This window comes from Cornus florida, unplaced genomic scaffold (assembly GCF_030987335.1).
Source record: "Cornus florida cultivar Cherokee Brave unplaced genomic scaffold, ASM3098733v1 CherokeeBrave_3.0.0_Hap2_scaffold_70, whole genome shotgun sequence".
Taxonomy (NCBI): Eukaryota; Viridiplantae; Streptophyta; class Magnoliopsida; order Cornales; family Cornaceae; genus Cornus; species Cornus florida.
Window position 1 is genome coordinate 35001 of NW_026775902.1, and position 7500 is coordinate 42500.

General features: G+C 45.4%; 1 pseudogene; it reads right to left on the bottom strand.

The window, feature by feature from the left end:
- Positions 1-2346, bottom strand: part of LOC132292473 (uncharacterized mitochondrial protein AtMg00530-like) — an 8159-nt pseudogene extending 5813 nt beyond the window's left edge.
- Between the last annotated feature and the right edge of the window lie 5154 nt (positions 2347-7500).

Genomic DNA, 7500 nt, shown 5'->3' on the forward strand with positions numbered 1-7500 from the left:
ATAGAGGGAGGGATGGGGTTTGACCACTGGTCCTGAAGTTTCTAGTAGCGTTCCACCGGCAGGTGCACGAATTCAGCATTCACTCGATTCTCTAACGTAAGTTCTGGCAGAGCTAGATTTACAGGTAAGCTAGGCAGGTCGGGAAGCTGGATAGTCAGTATAGTTTGATAGTTCACTCTCGGGCAGGGATGATAGCGGAGATAGTGTTTGGATGTAGGATCATACGAATTTACACTGGACTTCCACTCCTAAGGAACTGTGAAAGGATATGTGGACAGGGAAAGTGAGCTACGAGAAGGGGGGAGCTCCCAGGCGAGAGTACGAACCCCCTAAGTCAATTGTAGTGTACGTAAGGAATTCGCCTGTACAAGGAGAAACTCTGGGGCATAGAGAAGAAGATGGGGAAAAACAATGCTAGGCGAGAAATCTATAGGGGGATTCGTACGTGGGAGGTGCTCATAGAGGGGCGTACCAAGAAGGGGGGCATCTTCCTCTTCGACTTGAATCTTTCAGCGATCTCCACAACTTGAGCGAGTGTAAGCGCGCCCCATACCAGGGCCTTCCTGTCTTCCTTAATGGTATAGGATAGGAAAGACCCCAAACTCTGCGGTCTAGTTTTAATATAACATTGACGCCCCGGATATTACCTAAACGCGTCCCTTACATTTTGAACGGTCGGAGCTCTAATATCGTTACGACACCAAACGAGAGCATGATAGTGCCACCCCACGCCTTTACTATGCTTTTCCTTCCCAACAACAGACTTCACGGATCATAGGCGAAACGAAGTGATCATGATGTCGCTATAAAGAGGATGAGGACGAAAGGAAGTTCCACACGTTACGACACAAAGAAAGAGCTCGTACAAGAAATGGGTCTGATTCACTAGCAGTGCCAGAGGAAGGTTCTAAAATGGTTCAGGAAATTCTGAAACCAAGAAACGAATGCTTCTTTATTAAGCTATTATGAAATCATGAAAGAACGGAACATCATTACATGCATCTTACTCTAAGCGATTACAAGCGATTACAAAATCCAAACATTCCACAAAGAGCATTTCACGTCAAATGCCTGCATGCAACTATAGTGCAATGCGGGGTCTTTTCTTAACATTTCAACGACGAAGAAACTGAACGGAACAAACACTTCTTCTTTCTTATCTTTCTGTAGATGCTTCGGATGCTATAATGAGATTAGACAAGGAATGGCATATATCGCGTAACGGACGAGGCTGAAGGCAGGAGCTCTTGAACTTGCTTTCGAGCCCGTGGAGCTAAACCAGCGAGCTATTACGCTCTGTAATAGGCCAATAAGGCTTTAGGCGAGGGATGAGACTTTCATGATGCGAAACTTCCACTTGGATGAAAGGAGAGCTCCCCAACCATTGTTATAGGAAGAAGAGGATGAGGTAGAGGAAAGCCAAGCTTCCCTTACTCAACAGAAGTGTACAGTACATCAGGTCGAACCGATTTAGCTGAATCGCTGAGCGATAATGAATGCTTATCGGACAACTGTTAGCTCACAACAAGCAAGCAAGAAAACGACTCTCTGGCAAGAAAAGGGAGAAAAACAAGGTTCAACATGTTTGCTGTAGCTCGTAGACTTCTTAGCTCTTCGCTTGACTTTTGTTGAGAGCATAGGCCCCTGATCTGCTTCTTCATCAGCACCCTACTCCACGCGCTTCAACTTCTTTCTGTACTGAACGAAGAAGAGAAGACCAAGGCTGACAGTTAGAAGAAAGCTTTCCTTTGAGGCGTATCCGCCGATCATCTAATAGCAGGGGTGGCAGTTGCTCCGAGAAAGTACGGTAGCGCTAGTCAGTCATTTGAAACTCATTCGGAAATCCCTATATAGACAGTGTGCAGTGAGGCGGCGCTCTAGGTATCAAATTGTCAATCGGGCAGCTCGACTAACAGTCGACTGCACTGAGGAGACTTAGATCGAACGAGAGGTAATCCATCAACAGCGGGAGAGAAAGTTGCTCCTAACCTTGTTTCTAACTCCACCGCTTCTCTCCCTAAAGCAAAACCTCTTCTTCCCCAGTGAATGGATTGGTTAACCTTATTAGGATAAGGGTCGGGCTTCACCCTGAGGAAAACAAAGGCAACCTCTACTAAGCAATTCCTTCTACCAGTCATCGCATCACTTCTTCCTCAGCTGGTAGATGATAGGGCTTGTGATAAGCTACATAGGTGTTTGAGTGAAACGATCAGAAGCAACTAGTTTTGCTGGATGAGGGGGAATTCATAGTTGGATCTCTTCTTTCGCCTAGCTTCTCACTTCCTTGAGCCTATGATCATTGAAGTTAGTTTGATCAAAATCCGCTTCCCTTATAGCGACATCCATTCTTACTGAAGGAAACAGATGAGCCGTGTTCAGTCATATTGATGTTTGAGTGGTGTCAACTCTGGAGTGAAATAATGGTTTTGTATCAATTGCTGTAGAGATGTTTGATAAACAGCGGAGGGACGAAAAAATGGGGAATCACACGTGAACGGCCGAGAACGTTGTTTTGGACTAAGGAAACCACCCATTTCAGCAACATCTACTGAACTCGGGCAGAAGGTTCGACCAGGAGCTAGGTATCTGAAGAATTTAACTTTTGGGGGGAGGAACTAGCTTCTTACCCTTTGGATGAACCTAGGCGGATTAACCGGGAGCTTATGAACCTGTAGCTTTATTAGCCTTGTTCTGAGGTTTCCTCCTTTCTCTCTTTCTCGATCTGCCCAGTGCCCTTCTCGACTTTGTGTGCCTGCGGCTCATTCTCTGCCTGCTCCAGTGCCTCTTTACCATAAATGCTAACCTTCAAGAGTAGATGCAAAGAACCTTGAACCTTCTTTAGGCGGGCAGAAAGCCCTGGAATTCAAACATAGTGAGGGGTTACGAAGATGAAGGGAGTCCGACTCTGACTCCAACCAAGCATTTCAGTGATGCCAGTTCAGAGCTTGCCTTGACTTGGGCAGGTATTATGACTAGGACATGAAAGAAGAGGCTCCAACTGTAACTTCTTGTGAGAACACCATTTTCTTCCGCTGTGTCCCATGCCTCTTAGCTTGAGTGTCTCCTCACGCCGGGAGGAGGTTTCCCCAAAACAAGGTCTATTTTTTTGGTTGATTCCTCTTGTTGTCCAATGTGAAATAATATATATTCTGGCGAGCGTCCCGCCCCGGCGGTTTGACTTGGTACCAGTCCGGGCATTTTTGATAGAGTCTTGCTACCTAAAATGAGAAATAATAGACTTCTTCTGCGTAGCCCCGCGATATCGGTATTCAGCATCGTTGTGTGATTCATCTTTTTGCATCCGGGGGTGCCCCAGCAGCTCTGTCAGCTCGGTCTGCTGTCGATCTACCTTTGAAGGAGTTCGGGTAGCGCGGGTAGTCCGTAAGTTCATTAGTTGTCCTCTGCTCATAGTTTGAAACTCCGTTAGCGGTTCCATCAAGTGGCTCAGACCTATTCCTTTTGTCTATAACTCGTTCAGAAAAAGAGGTGAAAGACAGCCTTGCGTAGTCGCGTTCGGATGCCGAATCGATTGCTGCTCCTGCACTGCAGTATCTGTAGTTTTTTACTATTTGAATGAAGTGCCGGGTGGGTGATACCTTTGTTCGATCTCATCGCCCTTAATCAAGGAGAGCGCACTTCTAAAACCACTATACTACAATCTAAGAAAGTCATCAGCCGCAATCTGGCTCGATAGTGGCTACCGCTTTTCTTTGATCCTTTGATGAATGAGTCTTTCTTATAGCCAGTCTGGAAACCATTGACCTTGCCTTTTCCAGGCAGGCGGGGATAAGGAACTTTCTGAAAGCCTTGGCGAACCACTATTTGCTTCCCGTATCCATACGGAATTTCTAGCTTCTTCGTTGTTAATAAGGCGCCTAGCAGAAAGCTCAAATGAAATGAGAATGAGAGAGTTTCGGTTATGTACTATAATCATAAGCATTTTCGTAAAGATATGCAAGCTCAGAATAAAAGGTTCACCAATCAATTCACTGTGGTACCTAAGTAGCTAGCTGGGTATGTCGGCTTGAAAGCCGTTCGGCTCCTATCCTTAGAATCGATGATCTCAATCGGAGATTGCCTAACCCCTTAGTAACCATGTAACTCTTGCGGGTTTGTTCACCCATCCGTCAACCCTTCATCTTTGTATCTGCCTCACCTGAACGGGGAAGATGCTCCTACATTTCCCTAAGAGCTAGTAGTTCATGCGGCAGGTGTCGCTAAATATGAAATAGCGGATCAAGCGGATGGTGCGAAGAATGCCTCTTTCTATTAGTCGAGGCTCATTGAGTCTTGCTCCTATGCTTGGCTTACGTGACCGGGTGAACAGATGAAGATCAGGATTACAGGAAGAGAGCCATGAAGAGTTTGATCCACCCTCACCTCTTGATTGCGATTCGTAGGCCTCTACTAAGAAGGGAAAACAGCCGATTGAGCCAAAGATAGGAAATCCCCCGTAAGATGGCGTGAACAGACCAACAAGGTCACGATCATAGCCATAGAAGAGAAGAGATTTGGCTAGACCGACGGGGAAGGACTCCATCTCTCGGATTCCTATCTCAGAGGTTTGAAGCACGATTTCATGAATCACCTCCCATCCCAGCATCATAGCTAGCACCATGATCTTCAACAATTTCATCATCATTTTCATCCACCCGTTCTTCTCTGCTTTCCTCTTCAGCAGAGAAGAACGGGGTTCTACATGAACTGGTGTACAGGTTGCCAAGGTCACTTGATCTCTAGGCCGCGAGCAGCCCTATTAATGAGAATGAAGTACTGGTTTTACCTATAGTCATTCTGTTACCAAGGCAGGTACACGGAAAACTGACACAATATCGAGAAAATACAGATTCATGCTATCCTTCACATCACCTCAAAGAACCTAAGCTCAAAAGGCTCTGTTCACTTGCGTTTCAGTCATGGATTCGAATTCTTTCTATATAAGTCAATATGAAAGGAGGAAAGAACGAAAGAAAGCCTAAGAACCAATAAAAAGAACCTCTTTGACGACCATCCCAAGAATCTTCCTTGTTTAACAAAACGGAGGCGGAAGTGAAAGAGAAAGTCCATGAGCCCGTGGTTGAAAATAGATCGGTCGTTGGTCGTTTTGAACTCTTTGACCGCTTTGACTTTTTTCCTGGCTTGAGGAGAGAAGCTATATTAATAACACACGCAAGTCGAAGAATGTCTTTCTCTAGATCGAAGTCCTCAAACCCTTGCCAGAGTAGTTCATCAAGTGATTCTATAGCTATCAGTGCGAAACGCATGCCTACTGATTCGAGTCGCAACCAATAGCAGTTTTCTTCTTTTCTCATTAAGGGCGTTTGACCAAAAGACTCCTCTTCCGCGCCTAAAGCCTTTTGAGCTATTACGCGCCCGGGGGATAAGACGGAAAGGGCGGATGTCGCCTCCTCAAAGTAAAAATGAAGTGGATGGGAACAAAGCCGAAGCTATAATACTATAATATAGTGTGTCATGAGTAAGGGTCAGGAAATGTGATCTACTGTCTCCCAAGCCAGAAATAACTCTGCTGTCTTATCCTCAATTACAGAGCTGAATGAGCAAGATGGTTTTCGTTTTAGCCGAGTGTGGGAAAGTGTTCAGTGGACTAGAAAAACAAGATGGAAATAGAAAAGTTAAGCTTGCTTCTCTACGTACCTAGTTGCTTCTTTACTATTGGTGATTCAACTCATATCGGAACTAGGAAATGGACTTCTGATTTTGCTTCTACATGGAACAGCTTCTAGAACAATTGAGACGAGACTTCTAGCCAGCCTTGCGGGCCTTGTATCTTCACAGAGAAGGAGATCCTGAAGAATAAGATAGAGAATTTAGGCTCGAGATACCTGATAGGGAAGCCGGCTTCTCTGAGCTACTAGTGATCTACTTTCTGTCATTTTCACTACGCGGTATAGATGAAGGAGTGCCTTGGTAGCTCATTTTCAAAGATTCCCACACAGAGCAACTTGTTAGGATCGAGGTAGCTCTTATGCAGATGCGGCTGAAGTGAGTGAATGAACTTATTTAGAAGGTGCCTGGTGAGGCTATTCCTTCGTTACCGTCGCTGTCAACAGCTTGTGGAAGTGTTTTTGGAACCATGAGCCCGTGTTTACATAGATAGCTCCTGCTCCTGGGTTGGCAAGCAAAGCGTCGAGATAAATAGAAGTCAATGCGCGGCATCAAGTTTGCCAATTCTGTTGATACCAAGGACGTCATTCTTATTGACCAAAGGTATAGGACCGAAAGAAAGCTCTTTCCTCAAAGCATCAACAAGACACGCGGATTTCTTGCTCCACTCTTTTCTTTGAAAATCTCATATGTAAGAATTGCATATTACACATCGGTGCTTGATGAATCAACACCGGCTCTGCCTCAGTAAGCATTTCATTTTAGGTAGTCATTGTTAGTAGTAGCTTCCCTCTTAGTATCCGACTCGTAGTACCTGCCCCATTTGCTAATAGCTAGGAATCGAATTGATCGGGGAATCCGCTGCATCGACTAATAGAGATAGGAATTGTTCGAGATTAGAGGAGGAAAGGGGATCCTCACTTTCCCAAGAGCATAAACGCAAAGACTCACAATTCGAATTCACAAAAACCATTTGAGGGTTGTGGCTGAGCTCCGGAATGCTCCCATCACCAAAAACTTGAGCCAGGCGACGCTTCATGCACCCCCATAAAGTCGCTGCAAGACGACCAGCAGTTCCGTTTTCCTTCTGGATTTGAAATAGGATTCACATGAACCGGTCTTGTCTTGTAAGGGACCCCTCTTCTTCAAACCTAAAAGCAACTCCTGCGCGATCAGAATGATGGGCATATTTCGTTCTTTCTTCCCAAAATAGCGGTACTTCCGGTCAAGCAGACAGATACCACCATCAAGAACTTCGCACATTTTGTAGCGCGCGGCTCTCTCCTCAGATTCCGGGGAGTGTAGATTTATGCAGCGGTTTGACCCTGGCTGGACAGATAGTGGTGCCACTTGCTTCGAGTCGCCCTCCCTTAACTGATTCTGAAATCCCCGTCTAAAAAAGAAAGACTTTCTTTCTGTATGCGCCGGTTTGCCTTTTTTTGAATTAATCACCGACGGTTGATTGGAACCCCATGCTATGGTGGCTGAGTCTTCAGAACAATAGATTTTTGCCAAATCATCTTTGCTTGACCTATAGAGGCAGAGGATTTCTCAAAGCGGGATCCTGCCTTAAAAGTGAAGTGGAGTTGCAACTGAAGTTCGGTGGATCTGACTTCTGGGTCTTGTACAGCCGTTGTTGTCGAACTAGCCAATAGGTGTGATTCAAAGAGGCCGCGGTAAGGCGAAGAAAAGTGTTGATTCGCGTGGCCTTTGACAGAACTTTTAAAAAACTTGAGAACTTGCCCATTCTGACTTCCTGGGGATACTCGTTTCTTTGCAAAGCTCATACTTTTTTTAGCACCTATAAGGTGAGATACGGGACATTATTCCATGTACCATACTGCTTTGTCATAGGGAAATGACAACATTGGCGAC